Source organism: Pseudophryne corroboree, chromosome 11, assembly GCF_028390025.1.
Source record: "Pseudophryne corroboree isolate aPseCor3 chromosome 11, aPseCor3.hap2, whole genome shotgun sequence".
Taxonomy (NCBI): Eukaryota; Metazoa; Chordata; class Amphibia; order Anura; family Myobatrachidae; genus Pseudophryne; species Pseudophryne corroboree.
The window spans coordinates 263,815,381-263,834,339 of record NC_086454.1 but is presented as its reverse complement, the minus strand read 5'-3'; the positions used below and the strand labels follow the sequence as shown (position 1 = coordinate 263,834,339).

At 44.8% G+C, this 18,959-nt stretch overlaps 1 long non-coding RNA gene across 1 annotated transcript in view; it reads right to left on the bottom strand.

Moving 5' to 3' along the window:
* Positions 1 to 252: 252 nt before the first annotated feature.
* LOC134970150 (uncharacterized) overlaps positions 253 to 18,959 on the bottom strand; it is a 207,725-nt gene continuing 189,018 nt past the window's right edge. The window contains exons 2-3 of the long non-coding RNA XR_010189694.1: positions 2,634 to 2,749; positions 253 to 1,247 (exon numbers count right to left, since the gene is read on the bottom strand). This is a non-coding gene — a long non-coding RNA (uncharacterized LOC134970150). The remainder of the gene's footprint in view (positions 1,248 to 2,633; positions 2,750 to 18,959) is intronic.

Sequence of the window (18,959 nt, the reverse complement as noted above, 5' to 3'; positions counted from 1 at the left end):
ATAGCTCTGTGTTGTTTAACAAATATTAATAACACCTCATACCTCCCAACTGTCCCGATTTCCACGGGACAGTCCCGTTTTTTTTGGTCTGTCCCACTGTCCCTCCCACGGGCCACAGTGTGCTGTGGCGGTGGGTGGGGGGGCAGTTGGGAGGCTCCCTATCACTCGCTGCTCTGCTCAGTTCAGAGCAGAGCAGCGGAAAATAGACGCTGTGCGCACGCGCACAGCGTCTATTCCAGTGAGCCAGAGGGACTGGGGGCATGGCCAGCAGCTCACAGAGTGCTGGGTGCGCCCCAACTGTGACAAAAATGGGAGGCGTGGATCGTGGTCGTGTCATTCACATTAGGCCACACCCCCTTTCCAACAGGTCATGCCCCCTTTTTGGCGGCACGCGACTTTGCCATGCTTGGAGTACCGACTTACAGCCTTCAGAAGTAGGGTGGTATGACACCTTAAGAAGTATTATTATTATTATTATTATTATTATTAATAGTACTTGATAAGAATTTTAAGCAAAAATTCTATACATCTCTTATGAAAGTGCTGATAAAGGACTGAAACATTTCCTGTTAATATTGTTTATTATTCCCAAGTGCTGCCTACTCACACTTTGTGTGAAATGTCACAAGATTGGAAGGATACCCATGAAACTGTGGAGCAGGCGTAAGCTTATATCGTCTCTCTAATTGGATTTCCATTGTTTTGTATGCATCTAGTGTTTTATGTTAATAATATAAGTGTGTTTTTTGATGATTCTACTCCAAAAGAATGGCTCTCTCTTCTTTCTGAGTTTAGATATAGAAAATACCATCTTTGTGTGAATAAGGTTGATGGGAACAGAAAGAAAATATAGATAAGCAAATTTGTATAAGTTGATCAAGTCTTTAATTACTTATTTTATTCATCTCTGAAATTATTTAGTTGATTTCTACTTTTCTATAACTAGTTATAAGAACTAAAACTGATTGATACTTGAGGCTTATACTGCCTACCATTGATAACCATTGGTGAAAAAGCATTCTATGAGATCAATCCAATGAACTGTGAAGGGGACGAGTTGCCATCGCAAATCCCAGAGTCCGGTGGTTCTGTAAGTGCAGCATACAGCCTTCATGAACTTGTGGTCAATTGAATTAGCCCTAATTTATGTTACAACTACCAACTGCTGCCTGCCTCTGCCTTAATCCAGCAATCTCCTGCACATCTGGTCCTCTGAGTGTAAGTCTTCAGGTGTCAAAGTCTGATGGCTGGAGGTATATAATATATTAGCATTGGTATAGGTGCTTCTTAGTTGCATTAATACACCAGCAAAAATAAGCTCCCAAATGGCCTTATTATCAGGGTCACAGAAAGGGGGCAAGCTGGTATCTGGGCCCGGTCTGTACAGGGACCCAGGCTGCAGAGAAGGTGCTCTCTTCAGCAGAAGGCGCAGAATGTAAAGAAAGCCCAGATATTCACAATGGGGCGTGGCCATGCTCCCACAGCTTGGCCACTAGCCCTTAGTTCTGGGACCCGACAATACCACTAAACACCATGTAACAGTACTACACCTTCAACATAATACACAACGACACCAGCCCATACAGAACATTACTTGATGCCCCACATATCATTACTACACCCATCAACACCATCATCAGTTGACATTCATTCACCCACATATAATTTTAATATACCCCCAGTTAACACTACTATACCACCCCACTTACTTACGTACTTACTTAGCCAGTCTGCATCAGCAAATGTGTAGTGCAGAGGCTGACTGAAGATGAAATAGAAAGGGAGGGAACGGGAGGACAAGAAAGGGACAGATATTTGACATTGCATTGATGACTGGTAGCAAGGAAGGGGACAGACTTCAGAGAAGATTTCTAGAGCATTCACCCCTTTTAGTGCAGGGATGATCCTTATAAACCCCAGATGGAAATCCAAATCAGTCTCTTAGGGGTATATTCAATTAAAGTCGGATCCATTCCGACATGTATTTGTCGGAATGGATCTGACAACCCCTATTCAATCCCATCTAAAATTTGACTTTTTCAAGTCGAATTTAGATGGGACCCAGAGGAGGAGAGGGGGGGGGGGGGGGGAGGGCGAGCCGCGGGGGGACAGCCGGCGGGCATACAGGGAGATAGCGCTGCAGCAGGATGTCACTCAGCCGCCCGACCTCACGGCAGCTTCCACCCGGCTCCAGCAGCGTGCTGGAGCCGGGTGGAAGCTGCCGTGAGGTCGGGTGCGTGAGTGACATCCAGCTGCAGCGCTACTGTAGCGCTGATCTCCCTGTATGCCTGCCGGCTGTCCCCCCGTCTCCTTGCGGCTCCCCCCACCCCTCGCCTCCTCTGGGTCCGCATCTCAGTCTGACATCATTTTGATGTCGGACTGAGATGGTCGAAAAAGGGGGCCAAAACCTGTCGGATTTGGCCTGTTTTCGACATCAACACGTGGATCGGCAGCTATTCCGCCAATCCACGTGCTTTTTGACAAGTCGAATTTATCGACTTGTTGAAAAATTTTGCAAAATATTGAATAGGTCAAATTAGGATTCGACCTTAAAAAGTAGAAAATTGCCGTCTTTTCGACAGACGGCAGTTTTCGATTTCAATTGAAGCCCTTAGTCTCTGCAATTTTCTTACGTATAGAACATCTGCACATCTTGATGGAACTCTGTATGTTTCGTAATTTGCAGCAGTCATCATCGTTCCTGTTCTTTCCTTTCTTACTTTCTTTTCTTCTGTCTATGTTGACAAAGCTTGGGGATAAAGACTATAATTAAAACAGGAAGTAGTAATTCATCTAATGCACACAGTTTATCCCTACATACATTAAAGATTATTTTTTTCAATTTAAAAAGATTTGTTTCATGCCCTATTGCTTTATCTTTCTCACTTCTTTGCTTTTCATTTATGATTTTATTAATTGCAGTAGGACAGGGGTAGGTAACGTGTGACACTCCAGGATCTGTTGGACTATACATCCAGGGATGGGTTGTGTAGTCCCATAGCAGCTGAGGTACCCTACTTTACCCTTGCTCTAGGATATGACACAGATCTGCTGAACTCTATGTATTGGGAACAGCTGCAACTTTGCGTGTCCAAGGGCACAGGAAACAAAGTAAAATCACAATTGAGAAGTACAGATGGATTCTAGATGTTGCTGTAATAAATAACAGTCTGAAGGGCAAAAACCCTTTAAAACCAAGTTGAATGAAAGAAAAATGCAACCAAATATGTATACAGTATGAGAAAACAAAACAGGAAAAGATAAAAATGTATATAAAAAAACAATGCTACTTTACTATATTGATGGGGATGCAGTCACCATATCGACAGGTGTAATGTCGAAACCAGAATGTTGACACTTATGATGTGGACATTGTTGAAATGTCAATATGTTCCATGAAATGCCGACTTTCTGCAGAATGCTGACATTAGGATTCGGCTACAGTGGGTTTGGTCCAGAACTTCTCAACATCTAACATGGCCGGACCTGGAAGACAGTGCTGCACCGCTGTAGCTGAACAAAGATAAGTGATTGCCGCACTGCCGGGACCTACTGTATTGTTGACATTCTGAGCATGTCAACATGTATTAGTGTCAACATGCTGAATGTTAACATGGTCAGCAGAGAACCATGCTGAAACTCTCATGTCGATATGATGAATGTCGATAAAACATATCAAACCCTAATGATAGAAACAAAAAAATATATACTATATATTTTATAATGACTTTAAATGATTTAAAAAAAAAATAGTTTGTCAGCCTGTGCTTTCAGCTTTAAAAAAATAATTATTGAACATGTAATAAACAGTATATTTTCTGTTCTATATTATTCACTGTTTGCAAACTAATATATGTTGAAAGGTCTATCATAATAATGTTCTTATTATTTAACCATTTGTTATACCGTTTTCAGACCGCCAGCAATAACCCGGGTTATTGCACGTGAACGCGCAGCAACTTGGGTTGCAGCACAGTCTAAAAGGGGCCAGTTGAAATATCCCAGGTCAAGCAATCTGATATTTAAACTAGTGATGAGCGGGTTCGGTTCCTCGGAATCCGAACCCCCCCGAACTTCAGCCTTTTTACACGGATCCGAGGCAGACTCGGTTCTTCCCGCCTTGCTCGGCTAACCCGAGCGCGCCCGAACGTCATCATCCCGCTGTCGGATTCTCGCGAGGCTCGTATTCTATCGCGAGACTCGGATTCTATATAAGGAGCCGCGCGTCGCCGCCATTTTCACACGTGCATTGAGATTCATAGGGAGAGGACATGGCTGGCGTCCTCTCCATTTAGATTAGAAGAGAGAGAGTGAGAGTGAGACACTTGATTTACTGGAGCTTAGGAGTACTCAGAGAGTGCAGAGTTTACTAGTGACTGACCAGTGACCACCAGTGCAGTTTTATTATATTATTATTTAATATAATCCGTTCTCTGCCTGAAAAAAACGATACACAGTGACACAGTAACAGTATACCATATCTGTGCTCAGCCTCAGTGTGCTGCATCATCTATGTATATCTGACTGTGCTGAGTGCTCAGTGCTCACACAGCTTAATTGTGGGGGAGACTGGGGAGCAGTAGCAGGAGTACATATTATTTAACAGTGCACACTTTTGCTGCCAGAGTGCCACTGCCAGTGTGACTGACCAGTGACCACTGTCTGACCACCAGTATATTGTGATTGTCTGCCTGAAAAAGTTAAACACTCGTCGTGTGGTGTTTTTATTCTATAAACGCATTCTGCTGACAGTGTCCAGCAGGTCCGTCATTAATTATATAATATATACCTGTCCGGCTGCAGTAGTGATATATATATATATTTTTTATATCATTATCATCCAGTCTATATTAGCAGCAGACGCAGTACGGTAGTCCACGGCTGTAGCTACCTCTGTGTCGGCAGTCGCTCGTCCATCCATAATTGTATACCACCTACCTGTGGTGTTTTTTTTTTTTCTATCTTCTTGATACTAGTAGCTTACTTTAGGAGTCTGCAGTGCTGACAGTGTCCAGCAGGTCCGTCATTATAATATATACCTGTCCGGCTGCAGTAGTGATATATATATATTTTTTATATCATTATCATCCAGTCTATATTAGCAGCAGACGCAGTACGGTAGTCCACGGCTGTAGCTACCTCTGTGTCGGCAGTCGCTCGTCCATCCATAATTGTATACCACCTACCTGTGGTGTTTTTTTTTATTCTATCTTCTTGATACTACTAGTAGCTTACTTTAGGAGTCTGCAGTGCTGCTGACAGTGTCCAGCAGGTCCGTCATTATATAATATATACCTGTCCGGCTGCAGTAGTGATATATATATATTTTTTATATCATTATCATCCAGTCTATATTAGCAGCAGACGCAGTACGGTAGTCCACGGCTGTAGCTACCTCTGTGTCTGCAGTCGCTCGTCCATCCATAATTGTATACCACCTACCTGTGGTGTTTTTTTTCTTTTCTATCTTCTTGATACTACTAGTAGCTTACTTTAGGAGTCTGCAGTGCTGCTGACAGTGTCCAGCAGGTCCGTCATTATATAATATATACCTGTCCGGCTGCAGTAGTGATATATATATATTTTTTATATCATTATCATCCAGTCTATATTAGCAGCAGACGCAGTACGGTAGTCCACGGCTGTAGCTACCTCTGTGTCGGCAGTAGCTCGTCCATCCATAATTGTATACCACCTACCTGTGGTGTTTTTTTTTTCTATCTTCTTGATACTAGTAGCTTACTTTAGGAGTCTGCAGTGCTGACAGTGTCCAGCAGGTCCGTCATTATATAATATATACCTGTCCGGCTGCAGTAGTGATATATATATATTTTTTATATCATTATCATCCAGTCTATATTAGCAGCAGACGCAGTACGGTAGTCCACGGCTGTAGCTACCTCTGTGTCGGCAGTCGCTCGTCCATCCATAATTGTATACCACCTACCTGTGGTGTTTTTTTTTTTCTATCTTCTTGATACTAGTAGCTTACTTTAGGAGTCTGCAGTGCTGACAGTGTCCAGCAGGTCCGTCATTATATAATATATACCTGTCCGGCTGCAGTAGTGATATATATATATTTTTTATATCATTATCATCCAGTCTATATTAGCAGCAGACGCAGTACAGTAGTCCACGGCTGTAGCTACCTCTGTGTCGGCAGACGCTCGTCCATCCATAATTGTATACCACCTACCTGTGGTGTTTTTTTTTTTCTATCTTCTTGATACTAGTAGCTTACTTTAGGAGTCTGCAGTGCTGACAGTGTCCAGCAGGTCCGTCGTTATATAATATATACCTGTCCGGCTGCAGTAGTGATATATATATATTTTTTATATCATTATCATCCAGTCTATATTAGCAGCAGACGCAGTACGGTAGTCCACGGCTGTAGCTACCTCTGTGTCGGCAGTCGCTCGTCCATCCATAAGTATACTAGTATCCATCCATCTCCATTGTTTACCTGAGGTGCCTTTTAGTTGTGCCTATTAAAATATGGAGAACAAAAATGTTGAGGTTCCAAAAATAGGGAAAGATCAAGATCGACTTCCACCTCGTGCTGAAGCTGCTGCCACTAGTCATGGCCGAGACGATGAAATGCCAGCAACGTCGTCTGCCAAGGCCGATGCCCAATGTCATAGTACAGAGCATGTAAAATCCAAAACACCAAATATCAGTAAAAAAAGGACTCAAAAATCTAAAATAAAATTGTCGTCGGAGAAGCGTAAACTTGCCAATATGCCATTTACCACACGGAGTGGCAAGGAACGGCTGAGGCCCTGGCCTATGTTCATGGCTAGTGGTTCAGCTTCACATGAGGATGGAAGCACTCAGCCTCTCGCTAGAAAAATGAAAAGACTCAAGCTGGCAGTATTTCAACAGAAATGCGGACAACATTTGTCAAGCCGTGTGTTGCCTTTGTCAAGCTGTAATAAGTAGGGGTAAGGACGTTAACCACCTCGGAACATCCTCCCTTATACGTCACCTGCAGCGCATTCATCATAAGTCAGTGACAAGTTCAAAAACTTTGGGCGACAGCGGAAGCAGTCCACTGACCAGTAAATCCCTTCCTCTTGTAACCAAGCTCACGCAAACCACCCCACCAACTCCCTCAGTGTCAATTTCCTCCTTCCCCAGGAATGCCAATAGTCCTGCAGGCCATGTCACTGGCAATTCTGACGAGTCCTCTCCTGCCTGGGATTCCTCCGATGCATCCTTGAGTGTAATGCCTACTGCTGCTGGCGCTGCTGTTGTTGCTGCTGGGAGTCGATGGTCATCCCAGAGGGGAAGTCGTACTCGTAAGACCACTTTTACTACTTCCACCAAGCAATTGACTGTCCAACAGTCCTTTGCGAGGAAGATGAAATATCACAGCAGTCATCCTGCTGCAAAGCGGATAACTGAGGCCTTGGCATCCTGGGCGGTGAGAAACGTGGTTCCGGTATCCATCATTACTGCAGAGCCAACTAGAGACTTGTTGGAGGTACTGTGTCCCCGGTACCAAATACCATCTAGGTTCCATTTCTCTAGGCAGGCGATACCGAAAATGTACACAGACCTCAGAAAAAGACTCACCAGTGTCCTAAAAAATGCAGTTGTACCCAATGTCCACTTAACCACGGACATGTGGACAAGTGGAGCAGGGCAGGCTCAGGACTATATGACTGTGACAGCCCACTGGGTAGATGTATGGACTCCCGCCGCAAGAACAGCAGCGGCGGCACCAGTAGCAGCATCTCGCAAACGCCAACTCTTTCCTAGGCAGGCTACGCTTTGTATCACCGCTTTCCAGAATACGCACACAGCTAAAAACCTCTTACGGCAACTGAGGAAGATCATCGCAGAGTGGCTTACCCCAATTGGACTCTCCTGTGGATTTGTGGCATCGGTCAACGCCAGCAATATTGTGTGTGCATTAAATCTGGGCAAATTCCAGCACGTCCCATGTTTTGCACATACCTTGAATTTGGTGGTGCAGAATTATTTAAAAAACGAGAGGGGCGTGCAAGAGATGCTGTCGGTGGCCAGAAGAATTGCGGGACACTTTCGGCGTACAGGCACCACGTACAGAATACTGCAGCACCACCAAAAACGCCTGAACCTGCCCTGCCATCATCTGAAGCAAGAAGTGGTAACGAGGTGGAATTCAACCCTCTATATGCTTCAGAGGTTGGAGGAGCAGCAAAAGGCTATTCAAGCCTATACAACTGAGCACGATATAGGAGGTGGAATGCACCTGTCTCAAGCGCAGTGGAGAATGATTTCAACGTTGTGCAAGGTTCTGCAACCTTTTGAACTTGCCACACGTGAAGTCAGTTCAGACACTGCCAGCCTGAGTCAGGTCATTCCCCTCATCAGGCTTTTGCAGAAGAAGCTGGAGACATTGAAGGAGGAGCTAACACAGAGCGATTCCGCTAGGCATGTGGGACTTGTGGATGGAGCCCTTAATTCGCTTAACAAGGATTCACGGGTGGTCAATCTGTTGAAATCAGAGCACTACATTTTGGCCACCGTGCTCAATCCTAGATTTAAAACCTACCTTGGATCTCTCTTTCCGGCAGACACAAGTCTGCTGGGGTTCAAAGAACTGCTGGTGACAAAATTGTCAGGTCAAGCGGAACGCGACCTGTCAACATCTCCTCCTTCACATTCTCCCGCAACTGGGGGTGCGAGGAAAAGGCTCAGAATTCCGAGCCCACCCGCCTGCGGTGATGCAGGGCAGTCTGGAGCGACTGCTGATGCTGACATCTGGTCCGGACTGAAGGACCTGACAACGATTACGGACATGTCGTCTACTGTCACTGCATATGATTCTCTCCCCATTGAAAGAATGGTGGAGGATTATATGAGTGACCGCATCCAAGTAGGCACGTCAGACAGTCCGTACTTATACTGGCAGGAAAAAGAGGCAATTTGGAGGCCCTTGCACAAACTGGCTTTATTCTACCTAAGTTGCCCTCCCACAAGTGTGTACTCCGAAAGAGTGTTTAGTGCCGCCGCTCACCTTGTCAGCAATCGGCGTACGAGGTTACATCCAGAAAATGTGGAGAAGATGATGTTCATTAAAATGAATTATAATCAATTCCTCCGTGGAGACATTGACCAGCAGCAATTGCCTCCACAAAGTACACAGGGAGCTGAGATGGTGGATTCCAGTGGGGACGAATTGATAATCTGTGAGGATGGGGATGTACACGGTGATATATCGGAGGATGATGATGAGGTGGACATCTTGCCTCTGTAGAGCCAGTTTGTGCAAGGAGAGATTAATTGCTTCTTTTTTGGTGAGGGTCCAAACCAACCCGTCATTTCAGTCACAGTCGTGTGGCAGACCCTGTCACTGAAATGATGGGTTGGTTAAAGTGTGCATGTCCTGTTTATACAACATAAGGGTGGGTGGGAGGGCCCAAGGACAATTCCATCTTGCACCTCTTTTTTCTTTCATTTTTCTTTGCGTCATGTGCTGTTTGGTGGGTGTTTTGTGGAAGGGACATCCTGCGTGACACTGCAGTGCCACTCCTAGATGGGCCAGGTGTTTGTGTCGGCCACTTGGGTCGCTTATCTTACTCACACAGCTACCTCATTGCGCCTCTTTTTTTCTTTGCGTCATGTGCTGTTTGGGGAGTGTTTTTTGGAAGGGCCATCCTGCGTGACACTGCAGTGCCACTCCTAGATGGGCCAGGTGTTTGTGTCGGCCACTTGGGTCGCTGAGCTTAGTCATCCAGCGACCTCGGTGCAAATTTTAGGACTAAAAATAATATTGTGAGGTGTGAGGTGTTCAGAATAGACTGAAAATGAGTGGAAATAATGGTTATTGAGGTTAATAATACTTTGGGATCAAAATGACCCCCAAATTCTATGATTTAAGCTGTTTTTTAGGGTTTTTTGAAAAAAAAAAACGAATCCAAAACACACCCGAATCCGACAAAAAAAATTTGGTGAGGTTTTGCCAAAATGCGTTCGAACCCAAAACACGGCCGCGGAACCGAACCCAAAACCAAAACACAAAACCCGAAAAATTTCCGGTGCTCATCACTAATTTAAACTCAGGTAGTGACCAGGGTTGAACAGTGCTTCAACCCGGGTCATGTTGATGTCATCTCCAAGCGCTGCCTCCGCAAGTGACGCTGTGATGTAATTGACACAGCAATAAGCCGACCCAGCAATAAGCCGTGCTGGGAGAAATATTGGGGGTCATTCCGAGTTGTTCGCTCGCTAGCAGTTTTTAGCAGCCGTGCAAACACTATGCCGCCTCCCACTGGGAGTGTATTTTAGCTTAGCAGAAGTGCGAACGAAAGGATTGCAGAGCGGCTACAAAATATTTTTGTGCAGTTTCAGAGTAGCTCCAGACCTACTCAGCGCTTGTGATCACTTCAGACTATTCAGTTCCTGTTTTGACGTCATGAACACGCCCTGCGTTCGCCCAGCCACGCCTGCGTTTTTCCTGGCACGCCTGCGTTTTTTCAAACACTCCCTGAAAACGGTCAGTTGACACCCAGAAACGCCCTCTTCCTGTCAATCACTCTGCGGTCAGCAGTGCGTCTGAAATGCTTTGCTAGACCTTGTGTGAAACTACATCGTTCGTTGTAATAGTACGACGTGCGTGCACATTGCGCCGCATACGCATGCGCAGAAGTGCCATTTTTTTGCCTGATCGCTGCGCAGCGAATGAAAGCAGCTAGCGAAAAACTCGGAATGACCCCAATTGTCCTGTTCCGTGTCACAATTTCCAGCCGTTTAATGGATAGAAAGGACATAACTACGTTATCATCCGAGGGTGTAAAATAAATGATTGATTGGGTAGCAGCAAGCAAGGAGTTTGTGATCTGTGGACCATATGGTGCGAGGGAAATGATCAAATTCTAAAACAGTTTTCTTTGACAAGCACATTAATGACACCATATTGTCAGACAGTTGTTACCACTATGGATCATTCAAATGACAACTTATCTGTGATGTCTGGCGAGTACAGGGTTATTCAGACAAGTGTCATTTATGTGTGTCATCTTACAAATGATACTAAATCTTTGATTAATCTGTTTGGCTTTTACTGTACTTTTCATCAAGACCTTTATATATATTTTATTTTTTTTATTTTTTTTCATTGTCTAAGATATAGATATTACATGATGAAACCATTGTAGTCAGTGCACACTGGGCCTAATTCAGTATTAGTTGTAGACGTGCAAAAAAACGTACTCCTACAACTCTTTATGCTGACATGCGGGAGGACGCCCAGCACAGGGCAAGTTCGCCCCGCATGCCAGGTCCTGCCCCACTCCCCCGCAAACATGCGAGTGCATTGCACAGTGGCGATGCTCTTGCATGTTTAGGGTTGCCCCCTGCCTACGTAGCCTAGCTGTGAATGCAGATGGCTAATCGCTATGTATAGGCTTGCAGAGGCTGCGTATGACCTCACGCAGCCAATGCGGCCCGCCCCAGAAACGGGCCGGACATGCCTACATTGTCCGGACCGCTGGCATAATACGCTGCCGCAACGCCCCCTCCAGCCCCGCGAAAGCCTCTGCCTGTCAATCAAGCAGAGGCGTTCACACATGTGAGATGCTGTCACATCTCACTGTGTGCGCACACGCGTGCACACTGCAGAGGGCTTCAGCATGTGAACCCTGTTGGAGCAGCGATCCATGCTGAATTAGTAACATAGGGGCAGATGTATTAAGCTTGGAGAAGTGATAAAGCAGTGATAAGTGCAAGGTGATAACGCACCAGCCAATCAGCTCCTATATGTAAATTGACAGTTAGGAGCTGACTGGCTGGTGCATTATCACCTTGCATTTATCACTGCTTTATCACTTCTCCAGGCTTAATATATCTGCCACTTTGTAGCATAGTTGGTGAGGTTGAAAAAAGATTATATTCCCTATTTTAGGCAATATCCTCGGATATCTTTTAAACGTATTGACTAAGTCCACCATTACAACCTTCTATGGCAGTGAATTCCATATTTGTATTGCCCTTACAGTGAAGAATCCCTTCCTGCGCTGAGTATGAAATTTACTCTCCTCAAGCCTTAGCCTTAGTGGGTAGTGCTCGTTTTGTGTAGAGGTCTCTTAATAAACAAATTACCTGATAGCTCCACATATTGCCCCTTTATATATTTGTAAATATTAATCATATCTTCTCTTAGTCATCTCATTTCTAGTCTAAACATATCTAACCTAGAGAGCCTCTCCTCATAGTCCAGTGTCTCCAACCCATTCTCCTCCCTTATTTGCCTTTGTTGCTGTACTTTGACATTGTGTACTGCTGCTAAATCTACTATCAATGCACACCCCCAAATACTTTTTTTTAATACCGTTTCCCCTATATTTTCCCCATTTAATTGGTAATTTGCGTGTTTATTCTTATTAATAGCATGGGAGTTCTCCAAGTACTCCTGTATGCCATCCCTTAGTATTCTTTCCAAAAGTTTCTCCACTATTGATGTCAGACTAACCGGTCTACAGTTACCAGGATGGAATTTAATGCCCTTTTTAAATATTGGGACTACCTCTGCTATATGCCAATCCTTTGGTACCATGCCTGATGCAAGTGAATCAGTGAAAATCATATACAGTGACCTAGCTATTTTAGTATTTAGCTCCTTCAGAACCCTAGGATGAAGTCCATCCTAGACCCACAGTTGTTAATGGAAATATCTTACTGCAGGAATAATGTAATGTAAACACAGAAACAGGCAGTTCTATGAGGATACTGGTGTAATGTTCAGTAATTGTCACCCCCTTTTAGTAGACCTGGCTGTCCATAGCTTAGCCATAAGTTTCGCCTTGGCCTGACCTTCCACATACCTCAACAAATGTAAAATAAATACTCTAGGTAAATAGTGGGTGAAAGCACCCCCTTTTATATATATATATATATATATATATATATACATAAACACACACACACACACACACACACACACACACACACACACACAATAATAGCAGGGGATACGGCAAATGCCATACTCCTAGACCTTACCACTGCTTTATCACAGTCACTTTGATAAGTATTCTCGGCTACTGAGGCCAAGCAATAATAGTAGTGTGTTCGACACAACCTGACAACATTTAGAAATTGTACAGCGGAAATAAAAAAAATTCATACTTGGTTAACTGAATTATACAAACATTGTTAAATACAGGTTGTCTAAAAAGGGAACTACCAGCTACAATAGGTGGCATCACTGGGACCGGTGTCACCCATTGCTCCAAATGGACCATGTGACACCCACCCCCACCCCAGTAATGCCAATGCCTGAAGTGGGTTTTAATATTGTACTGAAGCCATCCAGGTCCACTGAGACAAACTGCGGGCCCGGGAGAGACAGGGAACATGGGCAAATTCCAGGAGGAATAACTATGACCGTTTAGAAAGAAAAACAATTAAAAACACTATAAGCGCTGCTGCAATGACAATGTGAGACCAAGGCAATTAGTACATGCTACCCCCTGTCCCCCCTCTAGATGCCCTAGAGGCAGCAATTAATCTGAATGGTGTAAGATTTGGAAGTGTAGACAAGAGAGAACTGTAGGGGAAGTCACAGATTAGATTAAGTTGGGTGGGTAATAAGCCGCCTCCAGGTGCTGATGAACTACATATTCTAGCATGCCCTGCCACAGTTTTAGCATGCACCGATGTGAAAATGGGCATGCTGGGATGTGTAGTCACACAGCAGCTGGATTGCCTGGATTAAGGGATATAGGGGGTCATTCCGAGTTGTTCGCTAGCTAGCAGATTTTAGCAGCATTGCACACGCTAGGCCACCGCCCTCTGGGAGTGTATCTTAGTTTAGCAGAATTGCGAACGAAAGATTAGCAGAATTGCGCATAGAAAATTCTTAGCAGTTTCTGAGTAGCTCCAGACCTACTCACAGATTGCGATCAGCTCAGGCCGTTTCGTTCCTGGTTTGACGTCACAAACACGCCCTGCATTCGGCCAGCCACTCCCCCTTTTCTCCAGACACTCCCGCGTTTTCTCCTGGCATGCCTGCGTTTTTCCGCACACTCCCAGAAAACGGCCAGTTTCCGCCCAGAAACACCCACTTCCTGTCAATCACACTCGGACGTGAGTAAATCTACTAAATTTTGTGCTGAAATACTTACCGCATGCGCACTGCGTACCATGCGCATGCGCATTTTTGCCTTAATCGCTCCGTTGCGAAAATCGTCAATGAGTGAACAACTCAGAATGACCCCCCTAATTCCCTTGTAAAAGCTATTTAATGAAACATGCCAATGAAAGAATACTTAAAAAGTTAATTTGTAATCCCTCCCACCTATTTTTTCATGTAATGCCCAAGAATTGAATGTCTATTATACTATCACGATCAAACCCAATTTTATCTAGAAACAAACTTTAATTAAGTTGTTGAGGGGATCAATATAACAGTTATTCCGGATAAAGTGATGCAGGGCAAGAATGCAAAAATTGTTCGGTGAGGTGTAATTTTGGTATGTACTTCTGGCAGAAAAAGATTCTAAAAACACCCATAGTTGTATGACCTCCTACAATACAGTCTGAGAAGAGATTGTTGATGCTGGTGCAACACATTTCATTCCATTGTAATGTAAAGACAAAGGGCCTTATGTAATAGTCTTGAGATACTGCAGCAGGCATGGGTGCGATTCTAGTGAGTTACCCATACATAAGTCCCAAAGACCGTAAACATCTGTACAATGGAATAAATACAGTGATATACCTCCCAACATGACCCCCTCCAGGAGGGACACAATGCTCTGCTCCTGGACTTCCCTCTTACTGCATGATCGCCATCACCTGTGCTGAAACACCTTTCTTATCCATTAACCTGTTCAAATCAGGTGCCGGCAATCATAAATTAAGAGAGAAGTCCAGAAGCAGACAATTCTGTCCCTCCTGGAAAGGGTCATGATTGGAGGTATGCAATGAGAAAGTTGTGTATGCTGGAATTTCTTATAATCCTGAGAAGTAATTCTATCACTCAAAATTTCTAATTAAAGAGCTTGTTTGCACTTTCATGTTCCATCTTAAAACTAGAGATGAGCGGGTTCGGTTCCCTGAGAACCGAATCCCCCTCCGAACTTCACGCTCCGAGTCCGAATCCGAGTCCGGCGCGGGTTTTCCTGCCAGAATCGGAAACCAGAATGAGGCAAAACATCATCATCCCGCTGTCAGATTCTTGAGGGTTTTGAATTCCATATAAGGAGCTGCGCATCGCCACCATTTTCACTCCAGTCCTGAAGAGTGTAGTGAGAGGACATATCTCCTCAGTGTCTGTGCGGGAAAGTGGCGTGGTGCGTGGGGTGGCGACCTGCTATTTTGTATAATTCCAGTGGTGGTGTCTTGTGCTGCATCAGTCCAGTGGTGGTGTCTTGTGCTGCATTAGTCCATTCACAGTGGTGGTGTCCTGTGCTGCCATAAGTCCTGTGCTGCTGTACAAGTCCAGTCCAGTGGTGCTGTCTTGTGCTGCATCAGTCCAGTGGTGGTGTCCTGTGCTGCCATAAGTCCAGTGGTGGTGTCGTGTGCTGCCATAAGTCCAGTGCAGCTGTATAAGTCCAGTCCAGTGGTGCTGTCTTGTGCTGCATCAGTCCTGTGCTGCCATAAGTCCAGTGGTGGTGTCCTGTGCTGCCATAAGTCCAGTGGTGCTGCCGTATAAGTCCAGTCCAGTGGTGGTTCCTTATAAGTCCAGTCCAGTGGTGCTGCCGTATAAGCCCAGTCCAGTGGTGCTACCGTAAAAGTCCAGCGGTACTGCCGTATAAGTCCAGGGGTTATACCGTATAAGTCCAGTCCAGTGGTGCTGCCGTATAAGTCCAGTCCAGTGGTGCTGCCTTATAAGTCCAGCGGTACTGCCGTATAAGTCCAGGGGTACTGCCGTATAAATTCAGGGGTACTGCCGTATAAGTCCAGTCTAGTGGTGCTGCCATATAAGTCAAGGAGTACTGCCGTAAAAGTCCAGGGGTACTGCCGTATAAGTCCAGTCCAGTGGTGCTGCCGTATAAGTCCAGTGGTGCTGCCGTATAAGTCAAGTGTTGCTGCCGTATAAGTACAGTGTTGCTGCCGTATAAGTCCAGGGGTACTGCCTTATAAGTCCAGTGGTGCTGCCGTATAAGTCCAGTCCAGTGGTGCTGTCTTGTGCTGCATCAGTCCAGTCACTCCAGTGATGGTGTCCTGTGCTGCCATAAGTCCAGCCCATTGGTGCTGCCATATAAGTCCAGGGGTACTGCCATATAAGTCCAGTCCAGTGGTTCTGCCGTATAAGTCCAGGGGTACTGCCGTATAAGTCCAGTGTTGCTGCCGTATAAGTCCAGGGGTACTGCCATATAAGTCCAGGGGTACTGCCATATAAGTCTAGCGGCACTGCCGTAGAAGTCCAGTTATGCTGCTGTATAAGTCCAGTCCAGTGGTGCTGCCATATAAGTCCAGTCCAGTGGTGCTGCCGTATATGTCCAGGGGTACTGCTGTGTAAGTCCAGCGGTACTGCTGTATAAGTCCAGTGGTGCTGCCATATAACTCCAGTCCAGTGGTGCTGCTGTATAAGTCCAGTCCAGTGGTGCTGCCGTATAAGTCCAGTGTTGCTGCCATATAAGTCCAGGGGTACTGCTGTATAAGTCCAGTCCAGTGGTGCTGCCGTATAAGTCCAGTGTTGCTGCCATATAAGTCCAGGAGTACTGCCGTATAAGTCCAGTCCAGGGTACTGCCGTATAAGTCCAGTGGTGCTGTCCTGTGCTGTATATTATTTACTCCAAATAAAGGGGTTATTAATATTTAATCCAAATAATTTTTACAGTGTTTGCCCTGTGTGGTGTAGGGGTATGCTCTCCTGTACCGCATATTGTTATATAACTCCAGAAAAATAATGTAGAACAAAAATTTGGAGGATAAAATAGTGAAAGATCAAGAACCACTACCTCCTACTGCTGCTGCTGCCGCTGCTGTTGTTGCTGCTGGGAGTCGATCGTCATCCCAGAGGGGAAGTCGGAAGACCACTTGTACTACTTCAACTAAGCAAATGACTGTCCATCAGTACTTTTTGAGGAAGATTAAATATGACAGCAGTCATCCTGTTGCAAAGCGGATAACTTAGGCCTTTGACAGCTATGTTGGTGTTAGACGTGCATCTGGTATCCACCATTAGTGCAGTGGGATTTAGCCAATTGATGGAGGTACTGTGTCCACGGTACCAAATCCCATCTAGATTCCACTTCACTAGGAAAGCGATTCCCGGACTGTATAGGGACATTAAGAAAAGTGTCCTCAGTGTACTGAAAAATGCAGTTGTACCCAGTGTCCACTTAACCACGGACAAGTGGAGCAGGGCAAACTAAGGACTACATGACTGTGACAGCCCACTGGGTAGATGTATTGCCTCCAGCAACAACAACAGCAGTGGCACCAGTAGCAGCATCTCACAAACGCCAGCTAGCTCCTAGGCAAGCTACGTTGTGTATCACCGGATTCCGTAAGAGGCACACCGCTGACAACCTCTTACGGAAACTGAGGGACATCATCGCACAATGGCTTACCCCACTCAGACTCTCCTGGGGATTTGTGATACCAGACAATGCCACCAATATTGTGCGTGCATTACATCTGGGCAAATTCCAGCACGTCCCATGTTTTGCACAAACAAATAATTTGGTGGTGCAGAATTTTTTGAAAAATGACAGGGGCGTGCAGGAGATGCTGTCAGTGGCCCGAAAAATTGTGGACCACTTTCGACATTCAGCCACTGCGTGCCACTCCTAGATGGGCCAGGTATTTGTGCCGCCCACTTAGGTCGCTTAGCTTTGTCATTCAGCGAACTCATTGCATCTATTTTTCTTCTGTGCATTATGTGCTGTTTGGGGCCTAGTTTTTAAAAGTGCCATCCTGTCTGTCACTGCAGTGCCACTCCTAGATGGGCCAGGTGTTTGTGCCGCCCACTTGGGTCGCTTAGCTTAGTCATCCGGCGACCTTGGTGCAACCTTTTTGCCTAAAAACAATATTGTGAGGTGTGAGGTTTTCAGAACAGACTGGAAATGAGTGGAAATGAATGTTATTGAGGTTAATAATACAGTAAGATCAAAATTACCCCCAAATTCTGTGATTTTAGATGTTTTGATGCTTTTTTAAATCATCCAGATCCAAAACCAAAACGAAAGGGTGGTTTTGGCAAAACCAATCCAGATCCAAAATACGAACGGGGATCCAGATCCAAAACCAAAACACAAAACCCGGAAAGTGCCCACCGCACATCTCTACTTAATGAAAAGGTAAAAAATAAGTAATTCTATATTGCACTGAGGGGCAGATGTGTTAACCTGGAGAAGGCATAAGGAAGTGATAAACCAGTGATATGTGCAAGGTGATAACGCAGCAGCCAATCAGATCCTAACTGTTAATTTACATATTGGAGCTGATTGGCTGGTGGCTTTATCACCTTGCACATATCACTGGTTTATCACTTCCTTATGCCTTCTCCAGGTTAATACATCTGCCCCAGTGTTTTAAGTAAAGTGACATACAGTACTTATTTTTTGTCCAATAAGATGATGTTTATAATTAATATGTTTACTATAAAGTCCATCTAATGTAAGAAGCCCATTGGTGGGTCATCATTACAACATGCCAAAAAATGCATAATTATCAAGAGACACATTCAAATTTTATTAGTGAGTAGCTTGGCATAGAGACAGAAGCTCTAAATGGAAAATGGGATTAACTAATGACACAGTATGTGGGTGAATAGTAAATATTTAATTTACTATAAGAAGACAGAATTTTAGCTGCCATGATAAATTCTAGATGTGTTATAGGAAAAATCATTTGCTTCACCAAGAACCCCACTGAGTTAAAAGAACCAACTTTCCAGCCCTACATGAAACGATGGAATGTAGGTCACATGCTGGTTTTGTTCTTGAATGCTCTCCCTGCCCGTATCAAAAGAAATCTAGCTTACTCTGGCTTGTAAAGGGAAATGGACAGGTAGAGTT